Source organism: Oncorhynchus keta, chromosome 27 (genome assembly GCF_023373465.1).
Source record: "Oncorhynchus keta strain PuntledgeMale-10-30-2019 chromosome 27, Oket_V2, whole genome shotgun sequence".
NCBI lineage: Eukaryota > Metazoa > Chordata > Actinopteri > Salmoniformes > Salmonidae > Oncorhynchus > Oncorhynchus keta.
Genome location: NC_068447.1, coordinates 30,140,999 through 30,156,547, shown reverse-complemented (window position 1 = coordinate 30,156,547; position 15,549 = coordinate 30,140,999).

Here is a 15,549-nt window from a genome sequence, read left to right as displayed (position 1 = left end):
TTTCTGTATGAATCTCTTTTGTCAAACCAAACCATGACTGAATTGATTTGCTTAAATTGATACCTTGCCCCGTCAATTGCTTATTTCAGAGGGGATACAAATGACATATTCCTGTGATTGTGTCAATCTGCCTCCTCCATCCAGTCGTCGATGATGGTGACGTTTTAGCTCCCAGGATCAATATGGAGCCCCCTAAAAACTCTCACTTGGTTCGAGTTGTGCCACTAGCTAATTTTTTGGTGCCTGCTTATTCCTTGCTGTCCAAGATTGGTGGATGGTAGTTGGAAGAAAACATATTTTTTTGGTCTAAAATAAGACATTTTGGTGATACAGTAGTTAGCTATTTCTAGCTTTAGCGGCGAATCAGCTAACTAGGACTAGTGTGTGGCTAACTGGCTTGCTCGCGAACTAGCGACTGAAATTGAACGCCCGATTTGGAAGGCATCGTGATTTGCTTCTGTGGGAAACAATTGTAATGAGTCAACTAAGACGGAAAATATAGGTAACACTGATGTCGAAAACAAAACCTAGGGAACAGGTCTAATTTGCTACTTACAGTACTTGATTTGCTATTTAAGAAGTTGGGTTTGCTGCAAGCGGACCTCGAAAGCAACACACTGGTAACATTAATATAGTTTCCTACGATTCAGTGGATTAAAAGTAAAGCAAAATATTAACTGTCAGAGATTAGGCGTTTTGCTTGGTGTCCCCGTTATCTGGTCTCATGTTTAATTTGCTGATGAGCTGCTACTAATGATCAGTAACGTATTGCTGCTGATCGATCCTTTGTCACAATCAATTAATACAAAATGAGTGCTGGTGTTATTGAAAGAAAGTCCTAAGAATTATCTTAATTTCAGCTAATTCACCAACAAACCATGCACGGTGTGATGGATATATTTTTATTGAGTTAATCTATGTAATTAAATATCCTGGTTAGGATAATCTTAATTGGATGTAAACAGCACAACTCCTCTCTTCATGAATTTACAAATAAATTATGGCAGGCCTGAAATCAGAGAGGTATACTACAAAGCAAGATCAATGAGTTAGCTATCCCAAGGCCGGTAGATAGGATATTGAGTCGTTTCATTTTACTGTAGAAACCCATTATATGCAGCCGGCAATACATTCTTATCCATAGTGGACCAGTTAGTACCTAAAACATTAAACGTTCAGGCTGCATAGGCTTCAATTTCCTCAGAAACTTTATTTAATGGGGATAAGAAAAATAAAACGGGGAAAATATTCATACTTTCCATATGAAACACAATTTCCAGCACCATACTAGTGGCTAAATGTTAATTCCGGATGGTGTGCATCGCGTTCAGCCAATCTGGTTGACACTATCAGATCAAGGGTGCTTTTTCTTTTACACCTGCTGGTTGTAGCTAGATACTGTAACGACCCTGGGTTTATAAGCGCGGAAATCGACGCAGGAGCATGCTTTTGCGGCACAGTCGATAGCGCGCCGGACCTCAGGCTAGAAGGTCAAGGGTTCGAGACCTGCTCCCTGCCTGTATCATTACAATACGTTTTGAGCAAAGATTATGGATATATTGACAAGATACTTGTCTCTCCGCCCCAAAAATGGGAGTCTTTGTCCACAAAGCTGCACAGCGTGCTGTCTAGCTCCCGCCTATCCTTTGGATTGGTGGATACATCTCATTATTGTAATCCTTTTTGGAATATTCGATGATGTGGTCGAAGTCAACGCCTGTATTCAATGGATAGTGAAAATATGTTACTACCCTCAGAATGAGGACCTGAGAGCAGTAGGATAGTAATCTGAACTGCGGTGGAAAAGTGACACTGTTTTAATAATGAAGCCAGCTCTAACAAAAGTTAGAGTACCCTCTTGTGTCCTGGCTGTAATTGCATCTACTACTGCATAATAAATGCCTGACATCAAAAATAAGAAAGTATCCCCTTTACTTTTAGTTCTAACTCAAAGATTTTCAACCAGTTACACTCTTCCCCTCTTTAAATTGTGTCTCCTGACATTACTCATTGTCTGTAAATGAGTCGGTTCTGTATAGGTGTTCTGTATAGGTTTCGGATGTTAGGTCTCCACACCTGGTAGGCTGGCTGTCCAAGTGTGCCATAGGTTAGTATGCCCCTTGGTTTTTGGATCTGTTGGGATCTTCTGACATCCATCCCTTCCTATACGCACTGCTGATCTGAATCAGTGAGGTCATTCATACATGTGGAACCATTCAAATCAAACCAAAGTTTACTTGTCAAGTGCACCGAATACAACAGGTATTACAGTATTACAACCTTACGGTGAAATGCTTACTTACAGGCTCTAACCAATAGCGCAAAAAAGGTGTTAGGTGAACAACAGGTAAGTAAAGAAATAAAACAACAGTAAAAAGCCAGGCTATATACAGTAGCGAGGCTATAAAAGTAGCGAGGCTACATACAGACACCGGTTAGTCAGGCTGATTGAGGTAGTATCTACATGTAGAAATGGTTATAGTGACTATGCATATATGATGAACAGAGAGTAGCAGTAGCGGAAAAGAGTGGTTGGCGGGTGGCGGGACACAATGTAGATAGCCCGGTTAGCCAATGTGCAGGAGCACTGGTTGATCAGCCCAATTGAGGCAGTATGTACATGAATGTATAGTTAAAGTGACTATGCATATATGATAAACAGTGAGTAGCAGCAGCGTAAAAAGGGAGGTTGGGGGAAGCACACAATGCAAATAGTCCGGGTAGCCATTTGATTGCCTGTTCAGGAGTCTTAAAATTAATCCATGCTTTTGCCACTTCTAGGTTAGACTACTGCAATGCTCTACTTTCCGGCTACCCGGATAAAGCACTAAATAAACTTCAATTAGTGCTAAATACGGCTTCTAGAATCCTGACTAGAACCACAAAAATTGATCATATTACTCCAGTGCTAGACTCTACATTGGCTTCCTGTCAAGGCAAGGGCTGATTTCAAGGTTTTACTGCTAACCTACAAAGCATTACATGGGCTTGCTCCTACCTATCTCTCTGATTTGGTCCTGCCGTACATACCTACACGTACGCTACGGTCACAAGACGCAGGCCTCCTAATTGTCCCTAGAATTTCTAAGCAAACAGCTGGAGGCAGGGCTTTCTCCTATAGAGCTCCATTTTTATGGAACGGTCTGCCTACCCATGTCAGAGACGCAAACTCGGTCTCAACCTTTAAGTCTTTACTGAAGACTCATCTCTTCAGTGGGTCATATGATTGAGTGTAGTCTGGCCCAGGAGTGGGAAGATGAATGGAAAGGTTCTGGAGCAACGAACCGCCCTTGCTGTCTCTGCCTGGCTGGTTCCCCTCTTTCCACTGGGATTCTCTGCCTCTAACCCTATTACAGGGGCTGAGTCACTGGCTTACTGGGGCTCTCTCATGCCGTCCCTGGAAGGGGTGCGTCACCTGAGTGGGTTGATTCACTGTTGTGGTCATCCTGTCTGGGTTGGCGCCCCCCCCCCCCCTTGGGTTGTGCTGTGGCAGAGGTCTTTGTGGGCTATACTCAGCCCTGTCTCAGGATGGTAAGTTGGTGGTTGAAGATATCCCTCTAGTGGTGTGGGGGCTGTGCTTTGGCAAAGTGGGTGGGGTTATATCCTTCCTGTTTGGCCCTGTCCGGGGGTGTCCTCGGATGGGGCCACAGTGTCTCCTGACCCCTCCTGTCTCACCCTCCAGTATTTATGCTGCAGTAGTTTGTGTCGGGGGGCTAGGGTCAGTTTGTTATATCTGGAGTACTTCTCCTGTCCTATTCGGTGTCCTGTGTGAATCTAAGTGTGCGTTCTCTAATTCTCTCCTTCTCTCTTTCTTTCTATCTCTCGGAGGACCTGAGCCCTAGGACCATGCCCCAGGACTACCTGACATGATGACTCCTTGCTGTCCCCAGTCCACCTGGCCATGCTGCTGCTCCAGTTTCAAATGTTCTGCCTTATTATTATTCGACCATGCTGGTCATTTATGAACATTTGAACATCTTGGCCATGTTCTGTTATAATCTCCACCCGGCATAGCCAGAAGAGGACTGGCCACCCCACATATGCTCTCTCTAATTCTCTCTTTCTTTCTCTCTCTCGGAGGACCTGAGCCCTCGGACCATGCCCCAGGACTACCTGACATGATGACTCCTTGCTGTCCCCAGTCCACCTGACTGTGCTGCTGCTCCAGTTTCAACTGTTCTGCCTTATTATCATTCGACCATGCTGGTCATTTATGAACATCTTGGCCATGTTCTGTTATAATCTCCACCCGGCACAGCCAGAAGAGGACTGGCCACCCCACATAGCCTGGTTCCTCTCTAGGTTTCTTCCTAGGTTTTGGCCTTTCTAGGGAGTTTTTCCTAGCCACCGTGCTTCTACACCTGCATCGCTTGCTGTTTGGGATTTTAGGCTGGGTTTCTGTACAGCACTTTGAGATATCAGCTGATGTACGAAGGGCTATATAAATACATTTGATTTGATTTGATCTTATGGCTTGGGGATAAAAACTGTTGAGAAGCCTTTTTGTCCTATACTTGGCACTCCGGTACCGCTTGCCATATGGTAGTAGAGAGAACAGTCTGTGGCTATTTTCAGGGCCTTCCTCTGACACTGCCTGGTATAGAGGTCCTGGATGGCAGGCAGCTTAGCCCCAGTGATGTACTGGGCCGTACGCACTACCCTCTGTAGTGCCTTGTGGTCACAGACGAGCAATTGCCGTACCAGGCAGTGATGCAACCATTCAGGATGCTCTTGATGTTGCAGCTGTAGAACCTTTTGAGGATCTCAGGACCCATGCCAAATTTTTTTTGTTTCCTGAGGGGGAATTGTCTTTGTCGTGCCCTCTTCACGACTGTCTTAGTGTGTTTGGACCATTCTAGTTTGTTGTTGATGCGGACACCAAGGAACTTGAAGCTCTCAACCTGCTCCACTACAGCCTCATGAAATGAGAATGGGGGCGTGCTCCGTCCTCCTTTTCCTGTAGTCCAAAATCATCTCCTTCGTCTTGGCTATGTTGAGGGATAGGTTGTTATTCTGGCACCACCAGTCCAGGTCTCTGACCTCCCTATAGGCTGTCTCGTTGTTGTCGGTGATCAGGCCTACCACTGTTGTGTCGTCTGCAAACTTAATGATGGTGTTGGAGTCGTGCCTGGCCATGCAGTCGTGGGTGAACAGGGAGTACAGGAGGGAACTGAGCATGCACCCCTGTGGAGCTCCAGTGTTGAGGATCAGCGTGGCAGATTGTCTTTTTGTCTCATTGTCTTGAGTTTTGGGAGCATCATATCTCCTTTCCACATGATCTTCTCTCCCTTTGGCATTGACCCCATCCTCATTGTTTGGTTCTTCTAGGATCTCTGATTCTTGCTCCATGTTCTCATACCTTCTGTATCCTGAAAACGGGGATGAAACGCATAGACCTGTTCTGTCAGGGATTTTTGTCTGAGGTCTTGGGTGCTTGCAACTGGGTTAACTCCTTGGGACCAGATGGCTTCCTCCTCATCAGTCTGCTGAAGTTTCATCCCCATCTCCTCCACGTTCTGTTTTGGACATTCTTTTTCAAGCAGGCTGTTTCCTCTCTTCCAAGGTCTCATGTGCCACAGGTAGGTCATTCATTAACATCAACATATTGCGATGGAGCACTCTGATGCCCTTGGCACCATTCTCCTTTTCCACCTTGTAGACTGGTCCTTCCCAATCTTCTCTACCACCCTGCCTCCCAGTAGGCCTGCAATTTGCCCGGTCCTCCTCTCTCTGACATATTCTTCACCAAGATTCTGTCTCCAGGTTGGAGGGCCACTTCCTTTGCACCATGGTCGTAGTGTCTTGTGCTTTTAGCCGAGGACTTTTGACTGTTTTCAGATGCAACTCGGTAAGCTTCCTACATTTTGGTGGCCCAGTTCTGAGCATAGACTGGGTGTGACACCTGTTCATCAGTCTGATTGAGGCCAAACAACCGGTCAATGGGTAGTCGAGGTGGCTGGCCAAAGAGAAGGAAGTGTGGTGACAAGCCTGTTGCTTCGTTACGAGTGCAGTTGTTTGCATGTACGATATGAGGTAAGTGGTCTTTTCATTGTGATTCATTTTCTTCAGGAAGAGTGGGAAGCATCTGTAGCAGCTTACGATTAATATGTTCCACTAGGTTTCCCTGAGGAGGATCTAGCGTTGTGCGGGAGTGGCCGACCCCTGCCAGCTCCTGAAGTCTTCCAAAGAGTTTGTTTTCAAATTCCCAGCCTTGATCGTGGTGGCGCCTCTTGAGGATATCCGGTTTTCCCCGCTGCTGTCTTTGCAGACTTGTTGCGGGTGGCGTAGGTCTGTGTAAACCTTGTGAAATTATCGACTGATACTAAGATGTATTCATACCCCCCTCCCTCCCTCCCACACACACACACACACACACACACACACACACACACACACACACACACACACACACACACACACACACACACACACACACACACACACACACACACACACACACACACACACACACACACACACACACACACACACACACACACACACACGTAGAACAGTATTTTGAGACCAACTCAAAGGGAGCAATTGATGTGAGCTTGCCCATTGGAGCTTTCCGTGGCACATTTGGTATTTTTTGCTTGATGCAACTACATTTCTTTGTGACATAGTCCTCAACTTCTTGTTGAATAAATGGTCAATAAAATTGCTCTCTCGCCAGGTGAGTAACCTTATCTGCACTCACATGCCCCATGTCATTATGTAGGTGTTTCAACACAGTGGCCTTGAATGTTCTAGTGATGACTAACCAACCTTTCTGTCAAGGATTCCATTCTTAGTCTGCAGTTTGGTACACTCATGCAGCAAGCGTTTGGCTCTCACACACAGTTGCCTTCTCTGTGTCTATTGGTTGTCGCCTCTTTAACATAGCCATCTCGAGACAACTCCAATATAAAATGTTTTTTCTCAAATTTGCCGGGATGTCACGTCATCCTACTTATGAGGAACACTTGTAACAACTTAAGCATTACAAAACTTATATTCAATCAAATAAACCCCATGTAGAAAAAAAGCCATTAATTGACCTCCATACAATTTTTTATTTTTAAATTTAACCTTTATTTAACTAATTCTTATTTACAATGACGGCCTACCCCGGCCAAACCCAGACGACGCTGGGCCAATTGTGCACCGCCCTATGGGACTCCCAATCACAGCCGGATGTGATGCAGCCTGGACTCAAACCGAAGCCTATGCATCCTTAGTGGATAATGTATTGCCGACTGCGTAAAATACATTTGGATGGTAAGATAAATGACTCATTATTGCCATCTGTCGGCTTTTGTTCTATAAGTTAGCCAGCTAACTTGCCTAAGTGTTCTGAAACAACTTTTTTGTTGTTGAAATATAATCATTAAATGGGCATGGTCTCATTGACTCAACAACCAAAAACACATCTAAGTTTAGCTTTCTTAATGAACCAGAAAATCAATAGTAGTTTCTGGTGGTTCATCAACGTTAGCGGGCTAACCCATTGATCCTGCTCTGTAGTATACCCCTCTGTCCAGTGTGAGACGGAAAATAGATTCCACATGACCTAATAGAAGCTTAATTTACTGTTTAAGAGGAACCATACTCCTTACCCTTTCTCTGGTATCCCACCTAGGGCAAGTTCAGTCATGCAGCAATTATTGGAGAGGGCGGTTTAGCTGTGGTTGTTTTGAAGGTGCAATTAGGTTTTATCTTGGTAGGTTTGGGTCTTGATGATCCCTGTTTGGATTCTACTGGGGTGACACTACAAGTTCAAAGGTACCCTGGAATGACAACCTGACCATCCTTCATGAGTGTTAAAATTCTAATTACAGCTGGTAAACAATTCTGAAACCAAAGCTTCTAACTGGATGCAAGTCTCCTAACCATAATTATGGACAGTCGGTTGATGCTTTCTTCCTTAGTCTCAGGAAATGCAGGATAGGCCTTCCTGTATAACACACAGTTTTCAGTGTAGGATGTCCTGGCTGTGAGAGTACACTACATACATTAGATTTATGTCAAACCAAACAAAAGGCATAATTTGCGGAGCCTGAATGACGACTGTCTCTGGTCAAATTGATTCCCTAGCCTCCTCCTAGCTGGCTCTGCTGGAATGCAGCACATAATTATTATTATCATGAGCAGCACTGTGGAATTTCACCATGTCTCCCTCTTCTAAATGCTTTCAGCTTTCAAAAAAATGTGCAACGTGTCCAAGAACTTTGCTTCCAGCAAACAGAGTACGGTAACTCAATTGGAAAGGAATCTGCCCGGAACAGGAGTCTGAATATATTTAGGGAAGATTTCACATAGGGACTTGGGCCTCACAATACAATGAGGAGGCTGTGCAAGATCATGAATATGAGTATTGCATGCCAAACTGTTCAGTTGTAGTTTTAGCACAAGCTAAACCCAATATGGAGCAATTCCCTGTAAAGGACTCAAAATGTCAATGTTTCAATTGTCTGTTCCTATCAAATAGGAATAGCAATATATAACACATTTTACAGTAATACAACATTACTGTGGTTGTTATATGGATTATCCGGAATCCTCAATAATTTATCTTAATTGTTTGTCACGGGCCCTTTGTCCGTCATTGCTTCTATCTTCAGTTAATGTTTTCACGGCTTTAAGGCCTAGATGTGCTGAAGTCGGCATAACCATACTTGAAATATCTGTCCTTCCTCATCCACTGAAAGAGATGTTTGAGATAAGAGTAAATTAGATCAAATGTTTTAATCTATCATGGTGTTCGGGGGGCTCCCAGACTGATAGAACACAGACCCCTGTAAAAGGATAGAACACAGACCCCTCTAAAACTCATTGCCTTCCATAGGCTACTGTGGCTAAACCAATCGCAGGACAGACTCACTGTATTTAACAGTGTCTGTCTGTACACCGGAAGGGCCTTCATGCCTACATCAACCATGCAGTGAGGGTGAGCTGGCAGTGTGCCCCCTCTCTCCATGCTGGCTTTGGGCCTAGAGCAGGGGAGAGGGGAGAAGTGGACGGAAAGTTGGATCCCCTTCAGAATCACTCCTGTTTCAGTAAGACTTCAACTGCAATACCAGAGTCAAAACCATTTATAGAGCCTTTGCAATCTCTTACAACAGACACTACCAACATTTTCCAATTAGATAGGATGATCCTCAACAATGGTGAACTGAATGTGGGTGGTGTGTTGGAAGTTAAGTTGACCAAACACCTACCTCTGTCAGTGGATGACCATGGAGAGAGCCTGCCCCCAGGGAATTTCTATACCTCAAGGGGCTTCTGGCGGAAGCTGGAGGGAGACGAGATGTTCTGGGAGAAGGGAAGAAATACCTCAGCAGAGCCTCAGAGTCATCTATCTCCCTCACCTTTGACCATGTCCAGCTGAACACCTGACTAGAGACAACACATATGAGGATGTCAAGCCGTCTCCTACTATGTGTCTCCCCATTGTGTGTCCCCGACCCTGGACCATGGCACAGAGACAGAACCCTCTCACCCCAAAGGTAGCAATGACAGCTGTTACAGGAAATGTGAAACAATTAGTATAATATATATATATTTTTAAACATGCTTTAATCTTTCATTAACACCTTGTCTCCTGTGTCGCAGTTTCCTCCCAAGCCTCTCACGTTGCGGCTGGAGACGAAGGACTCACTGGCAGCAACACAATCCTCACCTACAGAAGCCCCCCCTAGACCTGCTTTACCCAAGCAACCCACACCCATCCAAAAAACACACAGACTGCCTCAGGTAAACACACACAAGCATTTCATAAGCATTTTCTACAAAGTGGAAATTGTATTTCTTCAAACTACTATGGCGGTTTTATGTAATTTTGACTCTGAGTGGGAAAAGCATGCTATTAGGTGGATTGGTCTCTTTGCATGACTACACATAAAGAAGCCAAGCTAGTGTTGTAGGCCTACACTCCGTTGTCAATTTGGAGATGTCTGAGCTTCCTGTGTGCTTGGCTCTGGATCCAGGTCACTCATTCTACTACTCAAGTTGAAACTTGACTGATGGCCCTATCCAATCCAAACCAGTGCCCATTAGAAAACAACGTTTTTCAGTGCAACAAGGAAGTGTGCTTAAATCACATTTATTTGATTGGCCACAATTTTATTACTAGTTTAAGTGGCCAGACATGATTTTTATTTGTATCAGATCAATATGTCTGTGTGTGTGTGTGTGTGTGTGTGTGTGTGTGTGTGTGTGTGTGTGTGTGTGTGTGTGTGTGTGTGTGTGTGTGTGTGTGTGTGTGTGTGTGTGTGTGTGTGTGTGTGTGTGTGTGTGTGTGTGTGTGTGTGTGTGGTTTCCGTGATGCAGTATGTCAACAAGATTCATGTGATCTTCGACACCAAGAGAGTGAAGAGCCAGGGAGGTTCAGCGCGTGGTATGACAATTATTACCCTTCAACTTGTCTAGAAGATGTAGATAAACTACTCACTGTAAAGACCCGTAGTTTTGAGATACATTACATCACTGTTACAAATACAGTACAAAGACACTGTCAGTCTCCTATGATGTCTCTTTCTTTCATCCCTTTATTACACTCCTGTCTCGCTTTTTCTCTCTGTCTATGTATCTCGCATGCGCACACTCACTCTCTCTTTTGCTCTCTAAACAGAAGAGACCAGTGGAACTGAAAGTGACCCAGTGGACAGCACTAAAGGTACTACTATAGCATTGACCTGCTACTTGTCAAATTGTCATTCATATTTAAAGTGAAATTTCACTCCCAAATAAATGTTTGGCAGACATTTTGAGAATGTTGAGTTCAGTCAATGTCCCATGCCGTCTACACTCATATAGATCCATCCATTTTCCATTCACATTTGATCACATTCTATTACCATTTAATCAAAGAGAGTTCCCAAACAGATTCACTTATTAGGTATTTTGAAAAATGTTCACTGCCTCCACCAGGAGGTTCCAGGCGCTCGGTCTATGTCCAGTCCACGCTGAAGACTCCCTGGAGAGGGACCTGATCCAGCTCCAGCAACAGCAGCTCTTTCAGTTCTTTGTGGTGGTGTCACTCCGGAAGAGTTCCCCGGGAAACACCTACACCCCTGAGATCACGCAACAGTTTCCCAACAAGGTTAGTGTCAATTGAAACCAATTAAAGCCAACCTCTTTCAGATGGGGGCAACAGAGCTAGGCGGATAGACCCACTTACACATTTTTGTATAGGGGAAATACTGCTTGATGTACCATGGATGGGCTCAGCTCAAAGGAAACCCCAGAATGTTTTTAAAGTTTTTGTTACCATTGTACTATTGTTTCTGTTTTGCTGGCCGGGGAGTAAAATTAGACGCTCTGTATCTTTATCCTTTCTTAACCGCTATAGTTTGAGAAGTCTTCCAGTCACTCCCGTGAAGCCGACGACCGGCTGAAGGCCATTCCCATGTTCTGCTTCCCAGACTCTCAGGACTGGCGGCCTTCTGGACACCTGCACAGGTAAGCTTCTGTCACATTCACATTATGGTCACAGTATGTAGCAGTGGTGTTACAATAAGGGTATTCATGTAATATAAATATGCATACAACCACTTAATATGAGCATTGGAACAGGTAAAACATTTCAAAAGTAGCTACGTTTTTGTAATAATTACTGTGCTAAAATGAAGTTATTATATGATGATATAAGAATTAAGTCCAAGACATGTCCAATGAAAGGGAGATTATCTCGTGATTCAGACAAAGAGGAACATGATTGCAGTTTATATGCCATGCTTTGTCTTTTTCCCCAAGGGAGACTGCACGAGACACTGCTTAACTCTATCACAGCACGGGAAACAGTGTTTAAACCCTTAACAATGAAGATCTGTGAAGTTATTTGGAATTTTATGAATGATCTTTGAAAGACAGGGTCCTGAAAAAGGGATGTTTCTTTTTTTGTTGACTTTATATATATATGTGTGTGTGTATATACCTTTATATAACTAGGCAAGTCAGTTAAGAACAAATTCTTATTTCCAATGACGGCCTAGGAACAGTGTTCAGGGGCAGCACAACAGATTTGTACCTTGTCAGCTCTGGGATTTGATCTAGCAACCTTTCAATTGCTGGCCCAACGCTCTAACCACTAGGCTACCTGCTATATATTACTGTTCGCTGTGTGCCTCGATACAGCCATTGCCTTGGTATTTTGGCCATATGCAGTGCCTTCGGAAAGTATTCAGAGCCCTTCCCTTTTTCCACATTGTTACGATACTGCCTTATTCTAAAATGGATGAAACAAATAATACTCAATCTACACAATACCCCATATTGGCAAATCGAAAACAGGTTTTTAGAAATGTTTCCAAATGTATAATTTATTTTTATTTTTAAGTATACCTTATTTACATAATTATTCAGACCCTTTGCTATGAGACTCGAAATTGTGCTCAGGTGCATCCTGTTTCCATTGATCATCCTTGAGATGTCCACCTGTGGTAAATTCAATTGATTGGACATGTTTGTAAAGGCACACACTTGTCCATATAAGGTCCCACAGTTGACAGTGCACGTCAGAGCAAGAACCAAGCCATGAGGGCGAATGAATTGTCCGTTGAGCTCCGAGGCAGGATTGTGTCAAGGCATGGATCTGGGAAAGGGTACCAAAATATTTCTGTGGCATTGGAGGTCCCCAATAACACAGTGGTCTCCATTATTCTTAAATGGAAGAAGTTAGGAACCATCAAGACTCTTCCTTGCAGGCTGCCAGGTCAAACTGAACAATCGGGGGTGAAGGGCCTTGGTAAGGGGATGACCAAGAACCTAACGGTCACTGACAAAGCTCTAGAGTTCCTCTGTGGAGATGGGAGAACCTTCCAGAAGAACAACCATCTCTGTAGCACTCCACCAATCAGCCCTTTATGGTAGTGGCCAGATGGAAGCCACTCCTCAATAAAAGCCACATGACGGCACTCTTGGATTTTGCCAGAAGCACCTAAAGACTCTCGGAACATGAGAAACAAGATTCTCTGTTCTGATGAAACCAAGATTGAACTCTTTGGCCTGAATGCCAAGCGTCACTTCTGGAGGAAACCTGGCACAATCCCTATGGTGAAGCATGGTGGTGGTAGCATCGTGCTGTGGGGAGGTTTTTCAGCAGCAGGGACTGGAAGACTAGTCAGGATCAAGGGAAAGATGAACTGAGCAAAGTACACTGAGTCAGAATTGTACAATTGAAAACCACAACTGTCATGAGTGTCTGTCTGTCATGTGTGAGTTATGATCAATTTTTAAAAAAAAAAATATATATATACTGTCTCCTCCCTATGTCACATGACAGTTAAATCAAAAACCTGCTCCAGAGCACTCAGGACCTCAGACTGGGGTGAAGGCTCACCTTCCAACAGGACAACAACAGTAAGACAACGCAAGAGTGGCTTCAGGACAAGTCTCTGAGTGGCCCAGCCAGAGCCCGGACTTGAACCCGATCGAACATCTCTGGAGAGACCTGACATAGCTTGAGAGGATCTGCAGAGAAGAATGGGAGAAACTCCCCAAATACAGGTGTGCCAAGCTTGTAGTGTCAAAAAGACTCGAGGCTGTAATTGCTGCCAACAGTGCTTCAACAAAGTACTGCGTAAAGGGTCTGAATACTTACGTGAATATATATTTCAATTTTTTATATAGATTTGCAAAAATGTCTAAACTGTTTTTGTTTTGACATTATGGGGTATTGTGTGTAGATTTTGGGGGGGTGGTAACATAACAAAATGTGGAAAAAGTCGAGGGGACTGAATGCTTTCCGAATGCACTGTAGCACAAACCCCTGAGGTTCCTTACTGCTATTATAAACTGGTTACCAAAGTAATTAAAACCATGGCTTTCAGCCAATCAGCATTCAGGGCTCAAACCAGTTTATAAAATACATTTTAGCCTGCTTGTACACATAGATTCAAAGGGTTCAAACTAAAGTATATTAAAATGTCTTAGCAAATCAGAATGGTGTGTTTTGAGAATTATAATTTATATATTTTAGGATGTGTTATGTTCCACCCATTTTCGAGTCGTGTGAATTTATTGTAAATAAAAGTTTTGTTCATAGACAATGAAACAAGCAGCTAGTATGTTATGTAATCCTGGTGTAGTCCCTTGTTGATACTTGTCATCAGGATATTCTTTGTGTTTAGGGGTGTAGTTATGGAGTTATATACTGTAGGCTTGTCACGAAGGCAACATTTTACAAACTATACGATACCAGGCCAAGTATCACGGTACCGAGTAGTATTGGGATACTACGGTGTAAAAATAATCTGTGGCCTAGCTCTTTCTAAACGTTCTCCAAAAACCTCCCACTTAAATTCACACTTATATTCAATGTTTTGAATAGAATTTCACACTGTTCATTGTACAGTTCAAGTCAAAAGTTTGGACACCTACTCATTTCTCTTTATTTTTAGCAAAGGGAAATGCCGGTCCATCATTACTTTAAGACATGAAGGTCAGTCAATCCAGAACATTTGAAGAACTTTGAAGAACATTTTTTCTTAAAGTGCTGTTGTTAAAAACCATCAAGCACTATGATGAAACTGTCTCATGAGGACCGCCACAGGAAAGGAAGACCCAGATTTACCTCTGCTGCAGAGGATAAGTTCATTAGAGTTAACTGCAACTCAGAAATCAGCAACTAACTGCACCTCCAGATTGCAGCTCAAATAAAGCTGAAGTAACAGACACATCTCAACATCAACTGTTCAGATGAGACCGCGTGAATCAGGCCTTCATGGTTGAATTGTTGCAAAGAAACCACTACTAAAGGACACTAATAAGAAGCAGAGACTTGCTTGGGCCAAGAAACACGGGCAATAGACATTAGACTGGTGGCAATCTGTCCTTTGGTCTGATGAGTCCAAATGTGAGATTTTTGGTTCCAACCTCCGTGTCTGTGAGACGCAGAGTAGGTGAACTGATGATCTCTGCATGTGTGGTACCCACCATGAAGCATGGAGGAGGAGCTGTGATGGTGTGGGGTGCCTTGCTGGTGACACTGTCAGTGATTTGTTTAGAATTCAAGGCACACTTAACCAGCATGGCTACCACAGCATTCTGCAGCGATACGCCATCCCATCTGGTTTAAGCTTAGTGGTACAATCATTTGTTTTTCAACAGGACAATGACCCAAAACACACCTCCAGGCAGTGCAAGGGCCATTTGACCAAGAAGGAGAGTGATGGAGTGCTGCATCAGCTTATTAAAGAGCAGCGATCCTATCGAGCAGTGTACGGATTTCTTCGTTTTCCTCATCTTGTTCAACTGTTACCGTGCACCTGTAGAGGAGATGGCTCAGATGTTCGAGTGCCTTTTTGAATTTTGAAAACGTTAGGCACCAAACAGAATTGAAGGAACACCAGAAATAAATATATTTTTGATATAGTTTACTTACATTAGGCCTGAATAAATCCTACCTTTTGAAGCACATCTCATGAGTAGTACAATTTTCCTTTCTTCCTGTGCCAATCAAATTTGCCTAAACATATTGTCATGTTACCAGGTTGTTAGCTGTTGTTAGGTAACATGACTGAAAACGTTGTTTGTTATCAAACCAATAATTAGCGACCCTGGATTAGT